Source organism: Triplophysa rosa, linkage group LG11 (genome assembly GCF_024868665.1).
Source record: "Triplophysa rosa linkage group LG11, Trosa_1v2, whole genome shotgun sequence".
NCBI lineage: Eukaryota > Metazoa > Chordata > Actinopteri > Cypriniformes > Nemacheilidae > Triplophysa > Triplophysa rosa.
In genome coordinates this window covers 11,533,809-11,559,841 of record NC_079900.1, presented here as the reverse complement: position 1 = coordinate 11,559,841, position 26,033 = coordinate 11,533,809, and the positions used below count along the sequence as shown (strand labels likewise).

At 40.6% G+C, this 26,033-nt stretch overlaps 1 protein-coding gene across 2 annotated transcripts in view; it reads left to right on the top strand.

The window, feature by feature from the left end:
• The window catches only part of lrrc4ba (leucine rich repeat containing 4Ba), a 36,263-nt gene that overhangs the window by 1,056 nt on the left and 9,174 nt on the right, over positions 1–26,033 (top strand). The window contains exons 1-2 of one of the 2 annotated variants that reach the window (XM_057345374.1): positions 3,139–3,799; positions 9,721–9,886. The gene's annotated coding sequence lies outside the window, so the exon portion shown is untranslated. Of the gene's footprint in view, positions 1–3,138; positions 3,800–9,720; positions 9,887–26,033 lie in introns of those variants that run through there. The other variant, XM_057345373.1, reaches the window with a different exon arrangement.

Below are 26,033 nucleotides of genomic sequence, written 5' to 3'. Positions count from 1 at the left end.
TAGCTCACGGGCATGTGTGCGTTCTGATAAAGTGTGTGTGACATGAGTGGTGATGAGCAGCATCTGTTGCTGAAGGAAGAGGAAGCACACAGGGCACTGGGGCAGTTCTTCACACTAGTTCTTAATGCTGTTGAATGAGAGCTGATAGTAAAACACTCTTTCTGTTATGATGTCATATTGCTATGATATATTATTTCTGTATAATTTCAGAATGAATACGGGATACATTTATGGGATAGCTTGGCTGCTTATTGCCAAAATAGTGATTTGTTCAGATGATCTAGAGTTTGAGATACTTCTGTAGTGTAGAGAATGATTGGAGCATTTTACAGAGCTCTCAGGCTCCATTTCACTCCATATCAGAGAGAAATGGGCTTTCATTTCTTTCGTCATATATGTTCCCTTGGCAACATAAGCCATGACACACCACATTAATAAATTTGAAAACAGCTTTGAGGAAGACATTTCACATTGCAAGACAGGTGTCACTGGGCCAAAATGGCTGCGATCAGAATGATGACGGATGTTTGTTGGTAAACAATTGTTTTAATCATGTTGAGAACCGGAGCATTTAAATAGCATTAGTCAGAGACAGTAGGGTTGAGTGCAGAAACACCAGCGCAGCTGATAAAAATATGACCGGTAGTCTTAAAATCTACTGTATTTAAACTGTATTCATAAAAACCATCCACCATGTTAGAATTAATGCATGTTAATAACTTTCTAATGCTCGGAGTGAGCCATTTACTTGATGTGGATTTTCCAATGGGTTCTCTTAAACATACAGGTGTTAAATTTAAAGGAGACATGAAGTTTTATGAATAATAATTGAAATGGCTTCATTAGTGCCATATTCCTCTCTCTGACTGCAATATATTTCATGAGAAACTGTAACTGATACCTAATTATGTTCTTTTGCTTTTTAAATCACATGTTTGTTTGTTTCTGTGTGTGTGTGTTGGTTGACCTTTGATGCTTCACCTCACTTGCGTTTCATGTATCGTTTTTTCTTTGCACCAAGGGGCTTTTGACTTCAGTGGGTCAAAAGATGGCAGACATCAGCCAATAGAGGAAGGTTTACACAGACATGCTTTAGGGAACAATTCACAGAGAACATAGGCATTGCTCCCTCAACCATTCTGCTTCAATTAGACCCTTCAGGGCTGCAACTCAGCAAGGTGCTTCTCAATGCCTGTGGCAAAACTAAATCTAAATAATTAGACAATGATTAAAAGGTGGTTTATAGACACACAAGGATGAAAGCCTGTTGACATCAAGGAAAAACAAAACACAGTTGCAGAACAGAACTAGTTGTCCTGCTGGGGTTAGAATATGTAAATATAGAGAGCAAGATGCTGCTGGACAGTTCAATATAAAAAACATTCTACACGCTGTGGCCTTGACCATCTTTTAAAGAGGCTTAACCGCTAGAACCCCAGCATTTTTGAAAGTGCATTCGGATATCAGTAATTTTGAGTTATATATATAACTTATTTTCTTTTTCAGTTGTTTTAGAAATTAATAAAGCAGCTTCATCTATTTAGTATCTGTGTGCCTGGGGTGTAAACTTTTTGCGTTGCATTTGGTTTTCTTATTTATTTGTTTACTTCACCCTTGTTTATCTCTGTTTTCAGATCAGTAATAAAGATGTCCTAAATTTATGAATTAAACTACAGCGCTCTTTAATTATTTCAGTTATAAATCTGTCTTGTTTGATCTTATTACATGGCTCATTTGAATGCTTGATTCTGATTGGCCAGTCAAGCCATTCCAAGGGTTGTTATTTTCAATATTTTCAAATAACAACCGCTCAATTAATAACACCCTGTAACCCGGATGCTGCAAATCATTTTGAGAGGGGCAGTTTAATATTACACAAAAATTAATTATAAATATGTCTTTTAATAACATATATGACATTATATTTACAAATGATTAAACCAATTTGCCTGTTCGTGACGTTTGAACGTTGTTGAAACCGAAACTAAATGGCTTTTCCTCGCGGAAGGTCTGCATTCGGTAAAAATGAGCTAATAAAATATTTCAAATTCACATTTTATGTCCAGTTTTTTTTTCATGTGGCAAGTAGCCGTGTAATAAGTGGGATAATGTACAAGCAGCCGGCTGTTATCGCGAAATAAGCCCCTTCGGTATGATACAAGACCCTCCGCTTCGCGTCGGGTCCTGATCACACTGTCGGGGCTTATTTCTGCCTGTACATTATCCCTTACATAGAAAATGACAATGATAAGCAAATACACACACAGGACATGGTTCAACACATCTGTACACCTGTCTCATAGCCAGACATTTAGATGACTTATAGAAATGATCATACGGACACACACATACTGGACTAAACTGCCACACATGCTTGTTTTTCAGGTAGTCCTCATTGTACGTTTTTTTCCCCAGTATCCTCTGCTAAACAAAACTTGGATGAAAAAGAGAGACTGAGAGGATGTGGGAGGGTTTTTGTTGCTTGTTGGATGATGTTAACCAGACGCTAGTCTTTGGAGCGTCTGTGCCATGGGATCTGAGGCAAAATTATGGCTGATGACATGCAGAGAAATATTGCAGTAGAATATTGCTGATTGGCAGCAGCAGTCAAACTATTGCAGTCCATATATGAGGATTTGTCTAAAGCGGCGTGAAGGGAATACACACACCGAAATGAGATAAGCAAATAATCACATTCTGCGTTTAAATTTGAGATTCATCTTCCCTAATCTATTGCAGGATGATTTCTGCACAGGCATCGCTGACCGAATGTAGTCTCCATCCAAGGTCATATAACACTATGCGAGAACATAATGTTTAATGCATCCTGCTGTGCGTTACATCTACTGTCTGTCTGATTTACGACTTTGAGCAAAGTTATAAAACCGTCTTGAGGGAGTCTGTAGTGTAATGGACAGAAGTTACACCATCATAACAAGTGCAAGACATTACTGGATTTCCTCTTTTATTTTAAAGCGCCGTGCATAAAATATAAACTTATTTTGGACGAGGGAGGAAGACGATCCTTTTGGCTGCCTTCTTTGCCAGTTCAGGCTGAGCTGCTTTGGAACGATCTGCTGACTAGAGGGGCAGAAGTCACAGTTTTTGTACAAAATGTCTTAGTGGCATTCAGGACACGGTACTCTTGGCCGGATTGCGAGAAGGCCATCTGCAGTCTTCTAAAGAACTGAAAGGATGGCTGGACTGGAGACAACTGCTGAATTGACCATTGCCCGAGCACATCGCGAGAACACGCTCCTCCCTTAACGCCTCCTGCATCCGATCAGGGGTTGATATGTAGATAGTCTCTTATAAATCATCACATGTCAACTTGTGTGCGCCGGCACGGGGCGGAGGAGGCACGGCGAGTGGTCTGCATACTCTGGCGCTGTTTCAAAACCAATAAATGAGGTGGATTGAGCCGATCGAGCCATGCAGGCGCTGACCCATCCATAGTGCTGATTCTGGACTCCTGCTCTCTCCCTGCAGAGCGGGGGCGTGGGGGAAGATGGCCATGGCATAATTAGTAGTGATTGCTTTGATTGAGCTCCTCAGACCAGGCCTCTGTGCTGGTCCTTCAGGGGAACAATGAAGACTGTCAGACCTTTAATTATTGAATAATTGTCAGTAAGGAATGGCAGTGCTTAGCGATATAAAATTAATACTGTAATCCAGCCCGAAGTGACATAATTAGAAATAGCGGGAACGGCTTCCCGGACAGGAAGCGCTCGTGCCGTTGGAGTCTCCTGTGGCGATGTCTGGAAACCCAGTGGAGCGGTGGAAGCCCACTCATGTGAAGGTAAAAGGCTTTGGGGATGGAAGGACATGGGTGAGAGGTCTGTTATTATGTGAGGCGAAAGGTTGAGGAGCTGGGCAAGATCTTACTCTTGTGTTAGTAAAGCTGGACAATGGGCATGCTTGGCCAGCACCAAGTTAACTTAATTGCTCACAAGGGATTATTAATGGGGCTGTGTGAAAACAAGGCAGCCCATGTGTTTATATTATGTGTCCGTTAGTAGATTTAACCTGTCCTGGTAAATTAAGTGCTGGTTTCGACCAGATTTTAGAAGCAGGACACTTTCAAGGGAGTATTCTTAAAAGTCCAGTGTATGAAAATTAGTGGCATCTAGTTGTGAGGTTGCGAATTGCAACCAATGGCTCACTCTACCCCTTCCCCCTCCCTTTCGAAGCACTACAATGGCTGACACTGAACTAAGATGTTGTCACGTTTTCGCTTCTTTGCCGAAGGAGATAATGTATTTACGAAACACACTAAGGGCAGTTTGTCCGTTTAGGGCTACTGTAGAAACAACGTGGTGAATTCCATGCAAGGGGACCCACGGTGTATGTAGATAGAAATAGCTCATTCTAAGGTAAAAAAACATAATGCTTCATTATGTAAAGTCTCTGAAGACATAGTTATGTATATTATATTGCATTTTTGTCAATGGATCCTCCAAAAAATGACACACAGCACCTTTAACTCTTCAAAAAAGTGTATTGACTTTGAAGGGAGAAAATATGGAGGGAGTTTAAGGTCACACATGCTTTCATTGCATATTTTGTTATGGCTGTACTTTGAGTCATAAACGTTTCTGGCCTGTGATGTAATCCTGTACGGCTTTTTGAGGTAAGCCGGGATGCCTTCAAAATGTACAGTACACTATGCAATGTGTTTGTAGCGACTGCAGCCATGCTGGGATTTATCCATGCGTGACTAATGCTAACTACAAATGATGGCACTATGTTTAACCCATCACGTTTGACTCAAGACACATAAGAACATCTGGAAACATTTCAGCCATGATCCTAACGCACATTGGCAGATGCACCCTGCCAATGCCAATGTCAACCCAAGATTCAGTCACGTGTTTGTAAGTGATTGAGTACAGGACAAACGCAGGTTGAGATGTGATGCTATATACAGTAGATAAAGGATAGTCATGCTGATATTTCAAAATGAAGACAGACAGGAACTGCTTACTTCATGAGTAAACATCTAGACCCTGACTTGCAAGGGTGGTCAGACAATGGTTCGATCATGTGTGAGTAAAGCTGACTTGGGGTAATGGAAGTGGTCAGGCTATGGTTAGCTCATGTGTTTGGAGAGGCAGTTTGGTAATGAGTGCATTCAGGCTTCAGTGACCTCACAACGGAAGCACGATGGCCGTTCCACTGCATTGAGCCACACTATCTGGAAGGAGTTTGATTCGGGTCACCGGAGGAATAAGTGAGCCAGGGGAGGAGCAGAGCTTAGTGCAGCCATATAGACTCAGACAATGTGTTTGTGAATGATTGAGAAAACTCATGTATACGTCTGTATGTATTTGTGCATGTATTTAACTTTTAGTTCTCCCGAAAATAAACATTTTGTCATCATTGTATGTAATGTGTATGACTCTTTCTTCTGTGGAACATTGAGAAATGTTTCAGTGGTTTTGTCTCCATACAATGGAAGTCAATGGGGGCCAGTGTTGTTGGTTACCAACATTCTTCTAAATATCTTCTTTTGTGTTCTGCAGAAAATTTAAAGTCATGCCGGTTTAGAATGGCAAGAGAGAGAGTAAATGATGAAAGGATTTTTATTTTTGGTTGAACTATTATTTTAAGTTTGTATGTTTTACTCAGTTGCTACTCTGAGGTAGTAAAATGTTTTTGACTGCTTTCTTATTTTTCTTAATCAGATTTGGAAACATCTTGAAAATTCATTAGTGTTTTTTCCCCAGAATTGTTTTATGTATGCAAATTGTATAATATCAAAGGTACACATTTCTAGTAATTGTGCAGTTAATTCATATTGTAATTTCAGAAAGTTTTGGAAAATTCTTCCTCTCCCCAAATTTTGTCACCACCGAAACACAATAATAATAATAATTTAATAAGAAGGATTATATTTACATATTAAGATTTATTTTTTACTTTTGAAATATATTTTTTGCTATTTAAAAAAATGTCCACATGTAAATCAATAACATTTACAATTTTAACAACACTGTAAACCCGAATGTTCAAAGAAATTAAACAGTTTAAGTAATGTAAACTTAATTTTATATAAAAAAAATTCCTAACTTAAATGTTTTGAGTTCCTGTAACTAATTCTTACTTTTGAGTTAGTTTAACTTAATTTCAACAAGTTAATTCAAGATGATTTGTTGAGAATGAAATTCAGTTCCCAGCATGCTTTGCGTGAGACTGCATTAGGAAAGTAAATTTTGAAATGAAGTGTTATTTTATGAGTTTTTAGAAAGGAAAAAGCCGTGTTAATGATGAATGTTCAATTATCTTGGATATTTAGAAGAGTTTGTTGTGTTTTTGACTTTTGGGGTTACCATCGTTCAGAAGAGTGGTGCTTATGCTTAGGTTGTGGGAGGTGCAATAGCAGTCGTGTGTGTGTGTGTGTGTGCGTGCGTGCGTGCGTGCGTGCGTGCGTGCGTGCGTGCGTGCGTGCGTGCGTCACTCTGGCTGTTTGTTAATTTTGATGCAGCTGAACTGTTTAGGTTGTCTTAAGACCTTTCATTTATTTAGCTGTAAATAAAAAAAGTTACTTTGCTAAATGTTCAAAATTAAAAGGAGTCAACAACAGTACAACAAACTCAAAACTTACTAGTTTTGCTTACTTAAAATTGGGAACATTGGGAATATTTAAAGTGTAATTTATTAGATTTGTTGTATTTTGAATCCAATCTTTCTTTGAAATCGATATGATCAATTCTATGCCTTTTACAAAGTTAAGGATTTATTAGTTTATATATACATTGAACCAAACACTATCATAACATCTTAGTGGATGATTTAATATACTTTATTTTTGACAAAACATCCCATGTTTCGGTCGTGACACACACATTTTCAGTAGTGATGGTAATGTTTTGGTAGTGATCACAATATTTAATTTGTACAGCTGAATCAAACGTTCAACATTTTATGTTAATACAAATAACTAAATATGTTGCACATACGCAGCCAGCACATTAAGCAGACACACATCTGACAGTAAATATCTAATAGAAAACCTAGAGCTTACATGCTATATCACTACTAAAACAAACTAAAATACAAAATAGGAGTTTTGTTTATTTTCCCAAATAAAGGATTAAGTGTTCCTTTTTCTCACTACCAAAATAATTTTTGTCACTACCGAAACAATGATACCCAGTGATACGTTTCGGTCAATTTTTGAGCACTTTTGAGCCTAGCTCAAAGATGCTAATCAGCACATGGTCAGCAAGCACAGTTCTGAACAGATGTACACACATAATTAAATGCCCAAAAAAGTTAGCTTAATTGCAGAAAAAAAGATGTTTGTTAGTGACGTTACTTAAAGTTACACACAGATTTTCAGACTTTTGAACACATTTACTTAAAATGATAAGTCCGATCTACTAGGGGTGGGAATCGTTTGGTCCCTCACGATTCGATTCAGAATCGATTCTTAGGGTCACGATTCGATTCAGAATCGATTCTTGATTTACTAATCAGCATATTTAAGATGTAAGATGTCATCGCGTCACGTTTGCGCTCAGAGACTATATGTTGGTACTTTGGCTAACTACTCTTTACTGAGTGCCCAGTAAAGCCATTCTCATTGACGTATTCCGCTGTCAGACATTAAAACATAATAGTACATAAGTACATAATAGTAATTAAACGCGACTCATTAGTGCTGCACGTTAAACGTACTTCCACGCATTGCCACATCGTATGACAAAATCATCATACACATACATTAAAAGAGTGGTTATTTTACCAATATTAGTGTATTAGTCCCATGCAGAGCACCCAGTGCGTCCGTCTGGCTAACAAACATATTTACAGAAGTATGTTCTTAAGTCTAACTGACAGGTTTTGGGAAACGCTACTTTGCACTAACTGACAAGTCAGCTGCGGTATAACGTCAGTCAATTGAATGCGCTGTTTCTCCCTGCCGCTCACTCACTGCACAGAGCAGATGCATGGAAAGACAATCCTAAAAATGTATTTTGTTGATCTTGCAGTTTAGTCATACAGGGCTGAACGTATTTGGTTTTCTCTCTTTCTCTATTGCTCCTATATGGTCCGCTGTGTTTGCGCGTAAAAGGTCTGGGTGCTGCCCCGCTCTTGCATTTGACTTTCTCCTTATTAGTTCCAAAGAGGTCACGTTATTATTTTTAGTCGATTTTTTTATTTGTGAATCGTTTCGAATCGCTTGCCGATTGAATCGATATTAATCGAGAAACGATTTTTTTCTCCAACCCCTACGATCTACTCACAATGTAGCTTATTAGAGAGAGGGACACAGTAATGATTCTTGATAAAAAAAATGTAGGGGTGTGGCTAAAATCAGTTTTTGCCAATGGACTAAAACATACACTGTTTCGGTAGTGACATGAAAATCCAGGACACATTTTTTTACATAAAGTTTAATAATTTAAAAATGAAATATTTAAAATATATATATTTTTTAACTTCACTTTAAAAAAATCTAAAAGATCATTTTAAAAACGACAATGGGGAAAAAGGCACAAAAATTATATAATTTTCATAAATTGAAATTTATAGGATTGGGTTCGGGACACCCATCTCCAAATTGAAAGTACCCATTAAATGATAATTTTATATATATTAAGCTACTGATATTTTAAGTATTATTGTGGGTTTCGAAAAATTATAAACAACTAAGATTTGAATACTTGAATGCTTTTTAAATGTGTTTTTTTTATGTGGGACAGCAGTTTGCACGAATTCTGTAGAATGGCCCATATACACAAGAATTTGTCTTTAATCTGTATGAACACATAGTACAAGTGAATGTGTGAGAATACGCACGTTGACTGTGTTTCACAAAGCCGGCCAGCCAGAATACAACATATCACGATGATGATGATGTCTGATTGGAATTCCCCGACTCCAGCACAGATTCAGAGTCTCATCTGTGCTGCTTTTGTGGGCTTTAAGCAGACATTGTCCCTGGGGGAGCGCTGATTTACTGTGAAGTGGTGGTCACCACAAGGTGAGTTTGTGTGTGTTTGGGGACTCATATTAATGGCATGCTCCAGGGTAAGAGGAAATAGTCACGAAGGAAGGTCTTAAATTGTATACATACTTCACAATGCCATAGAAATATGTGCTGTATAGGTCCATTAGAGAAGGCGACGAATGTGAAAAATGTACACCTTAATTGCATTTTTGCTAGTTTAGGAGTGAGAAAGGTGTTTATGACAGTGATGTGGTGCAGGTGAAAATTGGAGTTCCCTAGTCCTCGTCACAGTACTATGACGAGGAGGATAGAGCTAGTTAAAAGAAGCACGAGTTAGGAATTATATAGACCTATGACCAGGTGGTTATTATCCCCAAATAAACACTATAATAATCAATAAATAAATATTTGATTTGCAGAATACCAAAATCGACCAATCAGAATCAAGCACTCTACAGGGCCACGTAATAACATCAGAGAAAGATGGAAGTGTCCGTGGTGTGACGTCAGCATTGTTGCTGTGATAAATCAAAGCCTTGGCTCCACATTTAGAATGATTATGCAGAGTGCCATCATGCGAATGTACTGGCCTTTATTTCTTAACCCACACATCTCTCTCACTCCCTTTCTCCCTCCCTCTCAGGGATCCTGTGGGTGCTAGAAGTCTACTGGGGGTTGACTCAAGCATGCACATTTGTTTTTTTTTTAATTTACTTGTCCTTTCATTAATTTATTTCTCGACCTTGTCATCTCTCCCTGTGTAGATAAAGCCCCATGTAGCAGCAGTGGCAGTGCTGAGAGAAACAGGAAGTCCCAAGTGGGGTTGTGAGTTCCCAGCGCAGTGCGATGGAGCCGTCCCAACCACGTAGCCTCGGAGTCGGGCTCTGGTCATCAGAAGCCACTGCTCATGTGATGGTGACACGCAAGATGGTGAGTTAGGCGGTTACTATGGCAACCCCAGGCTCTCAGCGCGTGCTTCCATTTCACCCAGTGTGGGAGAGAGGGATGGAGGGAGAATGTTGAAAGAGAGAAAGACAGCTGCCACGAACTGCAGGGAAGGGTCTGCAGAGCAGAGAAAGAAAAAGCGGTGAATGAACAAGGAGATTGGGTAGGAAAGGACAGAGATGTCCATATGTCCACCTGCAGACGAGCAAAACGAACAGACAGGTTTGCATGAGGGAAAAGACCTCAGAAAAGAAAGCACTGCAGCATTGGCCGTCAGATAAACGAAGCTTTTCTTTGCTCTGCTCTATTCATGTCCATCTCTCCTCTGCTCACCTCCCTCCCCTACCTTACTGGCTCACTTTGATTTTGATGGCACCGCGCTGAGAGAGACATGGTGTCTGTCTCCACGGTGACAAGTATCCATGGAGACATCCATCAGTCAGTATGTGTCAGCGTTTCCATGGGGACGAGGATCTGGGGGTATTTGTCAGTGCTCTGTGCTCTTTTGTTGTGTTTGCTGTGATGGTGTTTACCTGTGTTTGTATTAGTCGTGGTGTCACTCAGCGTTTGTGAAACATATAAATGTTAAACAACAGCATACAGTAACATGACTTTGCACAAAAACCTTCACACTCACGCATTCTGGTCTGTGATTTTTTGATGGTAAAATGCATTAATGTGCATAGTATACATAATTTTCAGGTTGATTCAACATAAAGCATAAACACTGTGGCTCTGTGCCGCATTTTAGGTAATTGCTGTTATTGTTTGTTTATGCGTATAACTGCTGCCAGTTTGTTTGACGTGCTATATACACTGTACATTTCCAGTACATAGTCAAATAGTTTTGTATTTTTTGCAGGATTGTTGGGAAGTGCAGTAGAAAGTGTATATGTTTTACATTTTAATGCTTTATATAAGAGAACGTACAGTCAGCTGTTTGTTATTGCAAAATAAATGCCAATGTCTGTCCCAGGCATGGGGACAGAGGGGACTGTGACAATCGAAGTGAAGGAGTTTATTCTGCGTTATCAACCATTAACACCTGACACGTGTAAATTATTTGATACAAAATATATTGTTTTGAAATATTTTATTAGCCCATTTGTAGCAAATACATAACTTCCAAGAGGAATAAAATTCTCTAATCCAAGACAAACATGCAATTTAGCTTAATTATTTGTAAATACAACTTTATTTATGTTATTAATTAGGCATTTTTATAATAATTTATTTTTAAGTTAATTATTTGTTAATCATTATTTGTTAATAATTTAATAAAATATGTCAGTTATTAATGATATCAATATTGCATGCATGTTTTATTAGTTTTATACAGTACACACCATGAAATGTCACGACTAGCCAATCAGAATCAAGAATCAAATTAAACTCACAATTTGTATTCTAGAGCGCCGTTTAATAATGTTTGTTATTAAATGTCCAAAGTCATTTCAAATGTTTAAACGCACCTTAAAGCTCCTGTAAATACAAACATAACACTCAAATATGTTTATACAGAAAAAAAACATGATGCACAAGTGCAGGCAGAGGCATAGATTTCACAAGAGGATTCCACGGCATACTGACCGAGACACCCGTCTGCATGATTCTAGCCTGCAGAACCCCATAAAATCACAGGAACTGAAGAGAGAGAGAGACAGAAATGGACACAAAGAAAGATGGTCTAAAGTGCTGAAGTTTTCACAAAAGCTCCTGGAAACATGGATTGCTGAGATGAGCTGGCAGGGCGTCAGGCGCACACTGCATCAGCGTGATGGTTTACATGCTTCTGTAAATGGCTGAGAGACGTTCTGATTAATAGCTGCTGCTCTGCTCCCCTCGCAGCCAAACAGGAATCAGGAGGATCAACACTTTAACACTGCAAAGTGCCAATTAATTGTTTGCCAGAAGCACTTGTATATATGTCACACAACCTAGGGGTGTTTTGTTTCACGAAAGCGCTTCTATTCAGAGAGAGTCAAGCACAAGCTTTGGCTGTGGTGCCTCAGTAATGTTAAATGCAGACCTTAGGTTCTTAAAGGGATAGTTCACCCAAAAAACGAAAATTTCTTCTGCAGAACACAAGAGAAGATATTTTGAAGAACGTTGGTAACCAAACAACACTGACCCCCATTGATTTCCATTGTATGGACACAAAACCACAGAGACATTTCTCAAAATATCTTATTTTGTTTTACACATAACCATATACTGTAAGAGAACGTTTAAACCATTATGTTGCAGTATAAATTGTATTTACTCTCCAAAGCTGTTCTTTAGTCGCTTTGGGCTCTTTACAAGTGTTGATTATGTCTGTAGTCTTTGAAAGGAAGTGTTAGAGTGAAACATCTGCCTGTGTTTGTATGTATCTGTGAGAGACAGTGTACAGTGTGTGCCTAACATCTGATAAGATCACAGAACGCTTATGACTTGTTTTTCCACGCACACTCGATGTATCAGCGTGCCCTGCAGGTGTGAGTTATTTATACGGCTGCTGCATATGTGCACGCGCTCGCTACCGTACAATCCTGCGCCATCATCTCCAATCCCCCGTTGTAACATCACCGCATCCCCGGCGAGACGGAGCTTTAAAACTTTATGACACATGAGAGTGGAGGATCTCTCCTCTACCATCAGCATCCCCATCATTCCCAATCACAGCCCATCACATCTCATCCAGCCCCGCAGTCCCTCACAGACCGTTAGAATCCGGCCGCACACAGATCACGTCCTCGGCTGACGGCGATGTAACTCTGGCGTGTAAAAGTAAAGTGTGAAAGTGAAATAGAGGCTGATCTCGGGTCTGGAATAATTTGCTGTGATATGACCGTCTGTATGGTGGTGGGTGTTGGTGCTGGGTCCCGTGTGGCCGCGCTCACCTCTCGACTCGCCTAGCCGTGGGAAGAGTATTGACTGTCACCATCGATTTACCTGTACAAACATCCAGCTCGAACCCCACGTAGAATATTTCAATAACCTGGGGGCTCCTCTCCCCAGAGCCTGCACATAAATCAGCCACTACACAGGCAGCACAAAGCAGTGGAGTTAGCATACTATTAGTCATGTCTCATACAGCGGGGAGCCAGCCGCATTGTGCCAGCGCCGTGTATAAGTGGACGAGTGCGCGTGGAGGAGTGTGTGGGCACGTAACGTCAGAACCTCATTCATTGGTGAAAGTCCTGGACTTGGCTTAAACAGCTGAGAATCTTCTTAGAGTAGTGCAAGCGTAGTGCCCATTATTCAGTCGTGTGTAGTGAGACTCAGAGAAAGGGTGACACAAAAAGCTGTAGTTTCAAACGTTATTAAAAACATGCATATGCAGTGGTTTATGTCATTTCAAATTTTGTTTCAATTTATATTTTCTCATCTGTCTGGTGAAAAGGCATGGGCCTGCTCAATATGAACAATGTACTTCTACTCTACTGTGTACACTTACAGAAATTATTCTGAGGAATCTTTTCATTGTATTATCTATGAAAAGTTACAAAAAATGACATCTTTAATTTGCATGGTGGGAGTCAGCCTTTATAGTTTTGTACATTCACAGCACAGAATCGAATGGGTTATGCAGTTAATGTGAAGCGATACCCATATGCGTACCATATGCTAGTTGATAAAATCCTACCGATAGCATGAAAAGGATGTGGAAACCATAAAGTAATTTCAGGCTAAGGAATGGAGAATGGATTTTATTTTAAAATATAACCCACATGGACTGTATCCTTAAATATACTGTGATGTAATAACGGTTTGATCTCTCATATACAGTATAATGTGCACGTGAAAAGCTGAACAATTGTGCTAAAGCTGTGAGATTTTGCTTATTTTATATGTTGTTGAAGTGTGATAGACAGGTGCAGAATGCATAACTAAACTGGTGTTCTGCCATCTGAGATTGTTGTTTGGATTTGAGAAAAGACACATTTGGGGCCTGTGTACAATATTGTATGTGTGTGTAGAGGAGTAACAGCTTGCATGTTTTTGACCCCTGATGTTACTTAAAGAAACATTTATTTACGGACATCATTTTAAAATCATATGCGTTTGTACTCCATAGTAGAATATTTTAAAGTATCATTATGTAGCTCTCGCTATAAAACTAGTTTTTAGTCCCCAATAGCTACCAACCTAAAAGAAACATTCAAGTTCATAAGAACGCTGTGCTACTGTATATTCCTGGTGTTCTCAAGCTGAAAATACTGTGTGAGAAAGTGAAGATATATGAAACAACAGGAGGTTGAGTGAATAATGACAAAATGTGAATTTCTGGGTGTACTACATCCCAGAACACCCACACTCAACTCAGAAAATGTGTTACTCCCTAACAATTCGAAAGTGCCTTTCCTATCATATAAATGAACAATGTGAGAAAAAGAGAGCCTTTTGGTTCAATATGCGATAGTCTTTTTAAGCGGGTGAGTACCGTAACATTGCACAACGAGCGCATTTATTTATGTAAAAGCTTTGGCTCAGTACGTTTGGTAGTTTGAAACCCCTAGACCAATGCAATAATAGGAGACAAGATACAGATGAAAATGAGGCAGAGCAAACCCTCCTTAAACCAAAGATTTGTCGACTTCCCCAAGGCATGCAGCAGGACTGCAGCTACTCTCTAAGGTTACCAAATCGATAAATAATGGAGAGAAAAGTTAAAATTATTTCCACAGTTGTTCCACAAACCTTTATGTGGATGAACAGTGAAGGGTGCACTTTTACTGCCCATAGAGAAACAACAGAATGAAAACCATGTCAGCTCCATTCCCACGTTACTGTCTAAAAATAAAATATTGCTATGCATCACATTAAATTAGCACAACAGAGCTTCATTCTTTCTAGAAATAGATACACTGTAATTGTAAGATATATATATATATATATATATATATATATATATATATATATATATATATATATATATATATATATATATATATATTTGCAGTGCTGTGCTTGATATGAACTTTGTATAAAAACATACCAAATGGCAAAGATGAATGTTTACTGTTTACTCACAGATCCAAAAATTCCCATGAATCTTTGATGCAGTGCTTGCGAGCTTAGATTGAGACATTTCATTTTTCGAGAAACCCAAACCACATCAAACATTCAGGGAAATTTTGGTATTTACAAAAACTGCTCATCGTAGAAAATATGGTATCACCTTTTTATTATTTGTTTAACTAAAAGGACTGCACTGTCATTTTAAAAAATACATTATTTTAATAAGCACCAAAATCCTGTCCTTAAATGACACTTAGTTTGAACGTTCTCTCAGTGAAGGACATCAGGCACATTAGCAGATGTGAAAACACCCATCCTGCAGATGAGAAAATTGATGGGTAGATTAGTATCAGGGATGTGTTGGATTCATGCGGACTGGCTCTCACTGTAAGTGCCACAGGAAGCTCCTGTCGGACAGTACAAAACTGACCATCCTATTAAATATTATTGACCATCCTATTAAGTATATCATGATAGACTAAAACAGGATATTGATGTAGACCATAGGTGACCTTGTCTATCAAAGCTAAAGTATTTTAAATAAATGTGTTGTTTTCTGAATAAAATCATCCTACATAACGTAAAGAACATTCTGTGAAATCAAAACATTGCTATCTTTAATATTGACTGAGGCCATGTGAAAGATTGAAATTATTGTGAAATGAATGCTTGAAATCAAACTTTGATGCTTGTTATCTCAAAATCAGATTTCGAGTCTTTAGTCTGGGTCACAATGTCTTCATAATGCGCATAAAAAAATTAAGGAATTTTTTTAGAAATGTACATAAGATACAAAGATACTATGTACCAGTGGTTTAAAGTCAATCTGACCTAAAAACTGCTCACAGGTCTCTTCAGAGAGGCTCACAGACAGTAGGATAAAGGCACTACTACATTGAACTGCAAGAATCTTTCAAATCGTGCATAATTAGAATTACTGTAGAAAGGCCAACCACAATGTGTGTTTGTGTTTAGACGTTTTCATAGGAAAACTAACAAACTGCCATTAATAAATGAATACATACATTAATGAATTTTTAATGTTTCATTTTGAGGACATTTGTTTACAAACAATGCTGGCACTTGGGCTTTCACAATCAGATTTTCTCTGTGTGATAATGATATTATCAAAAAATATAGACCAGCGCTGGTCCGGAACCACATCCTCTTCCTCTTTACACAAACGTTTTTAACAAAATACAACCAACAGAACATTTATAGCCAAATCAAAATGTTAAACAAATATCTTTAAGAGTTTAGTGTCCGGTGCTGGATTATTTAGGTTATTATCAGATGTGTAGTATCATCAGAACTACTGCCATAGAGGGTCATTTCATTTCTTTAATCATTTGTAATGTCATTTAGGTTGTCCTCTCTTATATCCCTAATCAGCGTTTCCAGTAATAAAGTGTTAAAATAACTTTTTAAGCCATGTCAGGGTCATCATGTCTCCCTAATTACACTTACATACTAAAACTGTCTGATAGCCTTTAACTACAAATGTACTGTTTTGAAATGATTACTTCTTACTACACCTTAGCCTGCAAAGACGACGTTAAACACCTGCGGTTCAAAATAAATAATCATTATGCCAAGCAGTGATTTAAGTATGCATCCACAGTATGTAAGAAGTCTTTTCCCAATGGTGATGACTGCTGTAGAGTTTATGTTAGTTCGCTCACTGATGATAAGGTGCTTAACTCACTGCTGAGTCTAGTTAACACACTGTATGGCGTTGTGCGGAGAAAATGTACGGCCCAGTTATTGGATTTACTTACATTTTATTACCATCATTGCAACAGTGAGCATCTGTAGCGTTTTGTTATCTGCACCATCGATGTTGCCGTTTCCCGCGCTGTGAATACTCTTTGAACATGATGGTCAGATATCTTTAGAGATACCGCTCACTGAATGCCAGAGGCCAGTCTATATAATTCCATGTTTTCTGTGAGCGCACAGATTTATTGATGTCTTGTGTAGTAGGAAATTTCCCTGTAATAATACTCTGGTCTCCGCTAAAGCCGTGTAGCCACCCAACTTAGAGGCAACTGCAGCTCAAATTAAATGTCACAATTTTATTACAGGGAAAACAATAACAGCTCAACATACACGTCGTTGTGCCAGTGCATCTGTCAATGGCAATCTGCCTGACAAATAATTACCATTTTTCATCACAGGTCCACATGTTTTGTTGTGTAACAGCAGATGAATGGGTTATCTCGGGGGTTCTGCTTACCCGGCAGCTTTCTTTATTTTATTTTAGCAGACCCCCTTGTATTGTGGCGTCCCACCTCAAACAACTCAGAAATAGGCACAGTTACTGGACTGAATTTTAAAGTAAAAATAGAATAAGCATTTCTTCCTCGTATCAGCTGGCATACAGTACATACGGCTGGGGGGGGGGGTTGTGCTCACATTTACAGCGTTTTCCTTCTAATATCTCGCTGCGTTGTGTGTGTGTGTTGTTCATGATAGGATCTTAAATGCAATATTGAGGCATCGCTTGATATTACAGGTGATTTAATGGACAGTTTTGAACATTCAACAAAAAGGCCACATCACAAGCCCCAGAGTCCATGTTAGTGGCATATTTCTAAAATTGGACTTTCCCTGAGGAGGAAGCAGCACTCCGTAACCCCTGTGAGACTGCAGTCAGCATCTGTGCTAAAAGTAAGACATGTTGTAAGTGTGTGTATACTCATTGAAAGGTTAAAAGTGATGTAGTTCAACTGGTAAAGCATGATACTAGCAATGTCAAGCTCATGGGTTCTATTTCCAGGGAAAGCTTTAATGTACTTTGAAGAGATGGTTCACCCGAAATAGAAAATTCTGTCATCATCACCTCTTCTTGTGCAGAACCCAGAAAAAAGATATTTTAAAGTATGTTGGTAACAGAGAAACGGCGGTACCCATTGACTTGCATTGGTTTTGTGTCCAGACAATAGAAGTCAATGAGTAGCCTACCTCCGTTGTTCGGATACCAACTTTCTTCAAAATATCTTATTTTGCATTCTGCAGAAGAAAGAAAGGTTTGAAATGATAAGACGGTGAGTAAACGATGACAGAAATTAAGTCACTTAAACCCTTTAAGTCACTTTGTCACAATGAAATGGAAGATGCGATTGACTTCTTTTCCGTATCGTGGCGTATATCCGAGTGAAACGGCTTCTGAAGTTAGAAAAAAGGTAGGGTGGGGCTTTATTTTGCCCTTCCCTTTTTGATTGGTTTGTTGTAAGTTGGGCATGGAGGGGAGGGCTAAAAATGCCTGGCTATTGGGCAGTGAGTATAGTCCTACCTCTTTTTTGTTGCTTACATCATGTGGTGAAGAGTTGTTGTTGAGAGGGGGAGAAGAGCTTAATGTTTTTTATTAAAGATTACAAGTGCAAATGAATAAATGTAACCTTTAAATTAATGTAACACAGGTTATGCATGTAAGGTAGTAGTTACCCAGTTGGACAACTAGGTAGCAATATAGTGCGATTATTATTGTACTTAGATGATAAGCAATTTATACATTTTTGTCTCTGGCAAGAAGTGGGAGTGTTGCAATAGGAGAGTAGCATCGCGATGTTGCACGCGCTGCTTTAGTTAGACATCAGATTTTTTCTGTGAACTTTTGTTTTGGCGGCGTTTGATGAACAGCCACAAGAGACCGTCTACTCTCCGCATACGGACATCATGCATAAACATTATGAGAAGCGCGCTAGCCAGACAGGATTTAATTTATGCCGGCTAAAGACCTAAAAGTTTGGTTTAAAGACGAAAAACGTACCAAGCAGAATGTTTTCTCACCATTCCATTTCTAACACACACATACAGTGCTCGGCGCTGTCTCACATCTGTCAAAGCAGAAATAAAGCCGCTGCTCTCTGTATGCTTTTTCTGTCACCTCCGGTCGCGCTCGTACAGTATGTACATTGCATGGACTTATTTCGAATATTTGAATGAAATGCTTTTTCAGATATTTCTTGAAGAAGTAAGGACAGTAGTGGTCAAAAGTGGACAAAATTGACGGATTACAGCAGCAGGTGTAAACGGGTATGTGCCTCTTTCGGGGTCAGCCTGTCAGTGCTCAGAACATACACCGCACACTGCATCAAATTGGTCTGCATGGCTGTCATCCCAGAAGGAAGCCTCTTCTAAAGATGATGCACAAGAAAGCCCGCAAACAGTTTGCTGAAGACAAGCAGACTAAGGACATGGATTACTGGAACCATGTCCTGTGGTCTGATGAGACCAAGATAAACTTATTTGGTTCAGATGGTGTCAAGCATGTGTGGCGGCAACCAGTCTTGCTTACAGTCAAGCATGGTGGTGGGAGTGTCATGGTCTGGGGCTGCATGAGTGCTGCCAGCACTGGGAAGCTACAGTTCATTGAGGGAACCATGAATGCCAACATGTACTGTGACATACTGAAGCAGAGCATGATCCCCTCCCTTCGGAGACTGGGCCACAGGGCAGTATTCCAACATGATAACGACCCCAAAAGAAGCTGAGGGTTAAGGTGATGGACTGGCCAAGCATGTCTCCAGACTTAAACCCTATTGAGCATCTGTGGGGCATCCTCAAATGGAAGGTGGAGGAGCGCAAGGTCTCTAACATCCACCAGCTCCGTGATGTCGTCATGGAGGAGTGGAAGAGGACTCCAGTGGCAACCTGTGAAGCTCTGGTTAACTCCATGCCCAAGAGGGTTAAGGCAGTGCTGGACAATAATGGTGGCCACACAAAATATTGACACTTTGGGCCCAATTTGGACATTTTCACTTAGGGGTGTACTCACTTTTGTTGCCAGCGGTTTAGACATTAATGGCTGTGTGTTGAGTTATTTTGAGGGGACAGCAAATTTTCACTGTTATACAAGCTGTACACTCACTACTTTACATTGTAGCAAAGTGTCATTTCTTCAGTGTTGTCACATGAAAATATATAATAAAATATTTACAAAAATGTGAGGGGTATACTCACTTCTGTGAGATACTGTATATCTGTATAAAGATTTTGCATTTTCAAAATCTAGTGTGACAGCAGAATAAGGGGTTTGTGTAGGTGTAGGGTCAAGGGATAGAAAATATCATCAGTCTGATATGAAAGTCCTCAAAAATAAAGTGAAACAAATGTGTCTACATTTATGTCCGAAAGAATAAGAGAACGTTTGGTTAAAAAAGGTAACCATGGTAACTCTGTGCTAAGATTTAAGAAAGAGAGATGAGAGCCGCTGCTGATTCTCTAGGAGACTGAAGCAAAACACAGGCTAAAGGGTTAATATGTTTCAGTGCAGCAGGTTAACCTTTCATCAGACTAAGAGGCCAATGCTGTATTTACACACCAACCGAACACACGCACAGGGGGAGTGTAAGAACGAATTGAAGAGAGGAAGAGACAATAAAGGCAATCAGTGGGTTTAACACTCGGATAGAAAGGGTGCAATACAGGAAGAGGAAATTTTTAAGCTTGTGTGGCGCTGGGGCCATAACAGGATCACACTGTCTCGTGTGTGCGCCCCAAACACGTTTTGTGCAAAGGGACCCAACGATTCAAACCACATTTCCCAACAGGCTCACAGCTGACTCAATTTCCTGTCATCACTGTCATTTTGGACTCCATTTCCCATCAACATCACAGCAGATGTCATGTCCCATTACAGCCCTTTAATTGGCAGTTGGCTCTCAGAGCTAATTGTAGCTCTTGTCAATCATGCATGAAGATGACACAACATAGATGGATAAAATAAGGTGACTGTAATTTCCTGCATGATGTTTTAATAATTATTCTTTGGTGAGCACTCTTGCCCCTTTCTTTCAGCTCACACGGTCCAATGGGCATGGCTGGACCAATTTCAGGGGTCCATTTTGTCCCCATGTCATTTACTGTTAGGTTAGCCCGGTTAACATGTACTTGTTTCCTGCCTTTTTAAATGCAGAACATCTTTGCAAATGTAGGCATGTTTCCCATTTGCTCCCTTTGTTTCCTTTCCATTGTTTCACTGCCATTAGTCTCACCCTGGACTGGCACAGTATTTATGGCAAATGTGTATATAATTTGAAAAGCATTATTATCACTAAATAATTATCATCCCAATAACCGTATAATTTACATTTATGCATTTGGCAGATGCTGTTTTCCAAAGCAACCTACAGTGTGTTTAAGCTATACATTTTGGCAGTATGTGTATTCCATGGGAATTGAACTCATGACTTTTACGTTGCTCTTTTAATCGACCTACAGGAACAATTATAATTAAGGTTAATAATATTTATTAAATTAATCCGCTAATTTGATGCCCATATTGTATTAAGAATTTAAATGAAAAATTGCCACTTAAAATGTGTCTTGCCTTGTCCTTTAGAACACATCACAGTACAACCAACACAAATAAAGTTTTGGGTCCACTGAATAAAGATTAATACTGTAGCCCAGTAACCAGGATCTAGTCACGCCTATGCCATTAGAAACAAGCGAGGCAGGTATTGCTGCAGGTAGTTGTGACTGTAATAGTGATGCCTTAGTTCCAGTGTTTATAGAACATGGCCTGGGGTTTGGCTTTCTGTTATATGACAGCTATACAAATTGCTTTGCCCATAACGCCTAGTTATGGTCACAGTAAAGCGGCAGCAGGGAACATCATATTTGTTCCCCTGACTGGAGCGTGTGTTTTAGTTGGGGTTCATCATCTTGTAAATGCTTAAAGGTCAAGTGTATGAAATTTAGCGGCATCTAGCGGTCAGGTTTGCAAATTTGCGTACGGCTCACTCCAGCCCTCCCTTTCGAGGCACTGCGACAGCTGACAAAGAACTAAAATGTTGTCACGTTATCGCTTCTTTGCCGAAGGAGATAACATTTATGAAACGCGCTCTGTAGAGCAGTTTATCCATTTAGGGCTACTGTAGAAACAACATGAATTCCATGCAAGGGGACCCGCGGTGTATGTAGATAGAAATAGCTCATTCTAAGGTAATAAAACATAACGCTTCATTATGTAAGGTCTTTATACACCTCTGAACACATAGTTATGTATATTATATTGCATTTCTGTCGACAGATCCTCCAAAAAACTACACACTGGACCTTTAAGAGTCTGGGTCTTATTCAACGGATTTCAGGATATGATGGCATGACCTTCTGTTTCTAATAAATAAAATACAAATTACAATTATAAATTCTGAATTTTGAAATGTCTTAAAATACTCCTAAAGAATTTGCATTCTTTAAACTAGTTTAATATGTGGTGTTTAAGGTTTGTATGTGTCAAACATCTTGATTATACCTTATTACACGGCTAGTTAGAATGCTTGATTCTGATTGGACAAGCCGCGCATTTGCAGGTTCGTTATTCCCAGATAATAAAACTAATAACACACGGTAACCCAGATGCAGCAAATCATTTTGACAGGTTTTTTGACAAATTAAATATAAATATGTCTTTCAATAACATACATGACATTATATTTACAAATGATTAAACCAAGTTGCCTGTTCGTGACATTGGAACGCCGTTTCTTACCCTAAAACCGAAAGTAAACGGCTTTTCCTCGTGGAAGGTCTGCATTCGGTAAAAATTAGCTAATAAAATATTTCAAATTCACATTTCATGTCCAGTTTTTTTCTAATGTGGCAAGTAGCCGTTTAATAAGCGGGATAATGTACAAGTCAGCTGTTATCGCAAAATAATCACCTTCAGTGTGATACAAGACCCTCTGTCAGGATCCTGTCCTTCCTGTCCTGAGTTTTCGAGCCTTGTGGACAGGGTCGTGACAGTACCATGTCTTGTGTGTGTTATGTCTTGTGTCGAGACACATGTCGGTATGTTTTGACATTTCGGTGCGTGTTGTCCTGTTTCTCCGTTTAGTGTCCCATTAGTGTTTCATCTCCCTCACCTGCCCCATTACCTTCCCGCCAGTCTCCATTAATGTTGAGCCTTGTCACCTGTCCTTCACCGTCCCTGTATCATTTTCCCTCGTCAGTGGTTCCCTTTATAAATCCTGTGTTTATTCCCAGTCCTTGTCGGTGCATTGTTCTTTGTACGTGCGTTTTACTCGCCCTACTGTCCGATTCCTCTGGATTACGTTTCCTGTGGATTTTCCCTTTTCCTGTGGATTTATTATTTTGGATTACCTGACGGATTATCGTGTTCCCTTCGTGTTGGATTTATTATTTACATTCTCCTTGGACCTTGTTTTTTTTCCCTTGTGGAAGTTTAGTTTTTGATTCTCGTTTTATTAGTTGTGTTTTCCCATTGTGGGTTTTTTGTTTGTCTTATTAATAAAAGTATTTTTGTTAACCCTTAAACTGCCTGTGTTTGGGTTCTGTCTCATCCCGTTCCGTGACAGAATGCACCGAACCAAATAGAACCCAGCAGACAGAAGGACTTTATTATGCGGTGGCCGTGCACATCGAACCCAGAGTGGTGGAGTTCTATAGCCACCCAGTCCCACGCTGGCGGTGGTCCATTCCCGGCGCAGGGCAATCGTTCCTTGCAGGACTACGCCCGAGACCTGGAGGCGAGGAGGGGTTCCTACCCCGAAGTGCTGGTCAGTGCCTACCTGGTGGCTGGGCTGGACAATCCTCCTCCCCTTGCGGAACGGGAGGAGCTTGTTTACCAGCCTTATTCACAGTTGGTGGAGAAACTGCAATCTCGAGAGGAGCTGGTCATCGGGTGCTCCTCCAGCTGCCTCCAGGACTCCTCCCGTTCCCGTCTGGACACCGTTCTGGCGGATTGTGTCCTGACCACTGGGACCCTGGTGCTCTCAGCCCCGTCCGCCTCATCCTACGCTGGCGCTGGTCCTCCCAGTCTCCGTGGAAGCCGTGGGAGAAGGGAGTCGTGGGACTCCCCGTCCGACTCCTCCGGTGCGGAGCTTGCTAAGCCTCCAACCGCTTCTCTGCAGCCGGCCACACGCTCAGTGCCCCGGCCAAAGAATAAGCGAAGGGGGGGGGGTCGCTTCCTCCGCCGCCGGCACCATCCACAGCTCCGATCCGTCCGGCATTCAGTCCGGTTCTGCCAGCTCTCCAGCTGGCGATCCAGCCGACATTCAGCCCGGTCCAGCCGGCACCCCAGCCGGACTCCATACGGCATCTCAGCTGGTGACTCTGCCTGCGTTCCAGCCGGTGACGCAGCCGGCCTCCCCGCCGGTGTCTCAGCTGGCACCTCAGCCGGTAACTCAGCCGGCTTTCCAGACGGCGTCTCAGCCGGCGCTTCAGCCGGTGACTCTTCCGGTACTCCAGTCGGAAATGCAGCCGGCCGTCCTGCCGATGACTCTGCCGGCCCTCTCGCCGGAGATTCAGCCGGCCGTCCCGCCGATGACTCTGCCGACCCTCTCGCCGGAGATTCAGCCGGCCTTCCCGCCGATGACTCTGCCGGCCCTCTCGCTGGAGATTCAGCCAGCCTTCCCGCCGATGACTCTGCCGGCCCTCTCGCCGGAGAATCAGCCGGCCTTCCTGCCGGCAACTCAGCCGGCCTCCCTGCCGGCGACTCAGCCGGTTTTTCAGCCGGCATTCCAGCCGACACCTAGTCCGGTCCAGCCGGCACATTGTACTTTTTTGCCCTCTTTGTTAGGACATTCCCCTCACCCTAGCTCCTTCAAGTCTCCACCGGTCTCGTCCGGTGCTCCCAAGTTCCCTCCTCCTGTCCCACCCCAGTTTAGCGTTCCCAGTTTTTTCCAGCCCGTTCCCCCCCTCCCTTCCTGTTGATGTTTATCTTACTGTCCAACCCCAATCCCTTCGTAGTTATGACAGCCCTGCCCCTAGTATGGTCTGTTCTGTGTGTGTGGTGTCTGTCTTCGTTCTTGTCTATCTTGTCCCGCTGATTTTTTTGCCCTTGGGCCGTTCGGTGATTGGCCTTTGGAGCGGGGGTACTGTCAGGATCCTGTCCTTCCTGTCCTGAGTTTTCGAGCCTTGTGGACAGGGTCGTGACAGTACCATGTCTTGTGTGTGTTATGTCTTGTGTGGAGACATGTGTCGGTATGGTTTGACATTTCGGTGCGTGTCGTCCTGTTTTTCGTTTAGCTCTGCCCCCTTGTTTCTCCGTTTTGTGTCCCATTAGTGTTTCATCTCCCTCACCTGCCGCATTACCTTCCCGCCAGTCTCCATTAATGTTGAGCCTGGTCACCTGTCCTTCACCGTCCCTGTATCATTTTCCCTCGTCAGTGGTTCCCTTTATAAGTCGTGTGTTTATTCCCAGTCCTTGTCGGTGCATTGTTCTTTGTACTTGCGTTTTACTCGCCCTACTGTCCGATTCCTGTGGATTACGTTTTCCTGTGGATTTTCCCTTTTCCTGTGGATTTATTATTTTGGATTACCTGTCAGATTATCGTGTTCCCTTCGTGTTGGATTTATTATTTACATTCTCCTTGGACCTTGTTTTTTCCCTTGTGGAAGTTTAGTTTTTGATTCTCGTTTTATTAGTTGTGTTTTCCCCATTGTGGGTTTTTTGTTTGTCTTATTAATAAAAGTATTTTTGTTAACCCTTAAACTGCCTGTGTTTGGGTTCTGTCTCGTCCCGTTCCGTGACACCCTCCGCTTCGAGTCGGGTCCTGATCACACTGTCTGGGCTTATTTCTGCGATAACAACTGGCTGCCTGTACATTATCCCTTACATATTGACTAAATTTCTTTACATGTGCTTACCTTGCCATAAGTGAACAAAGCACAAAGTTGACCGCACGATTAAAATAAAGAGTTACAACGCATGTATGTGATTCTGCCAGGAATTTGTTTTAAATACATTTCCAGACATGCTTATTGAATATAAACCAAACAGACTTCTCAGATCATTAGGATCAAGTCAGTTAGAGATAACAAGGGTTCACTCAAAACAAGGCGAGTCAGCGTTTAGCCATTACACCACCCATAGCTGGAATCTGCTTCTAGAAGACATCAGATGTTCACCAACAGTAGCTACTTTTAAATCCAGATTAAAGCTGTGCATTTACAACCTGAGCACTGTGCTGGATAACATCAATTGCACTTCTATTTCTAATTTATTTTTCTTTTGTTCTTATTATTTTTATATACACACTCACATTTTTAATCCATTTTATTGCTGTTTTATTGTTTCTTAGAATCTAAAGTTGCATTTGTGATCTTAAATCATTTGCATTTTAAAGATACGTCTTATTTCTCTTTGTCAATCATT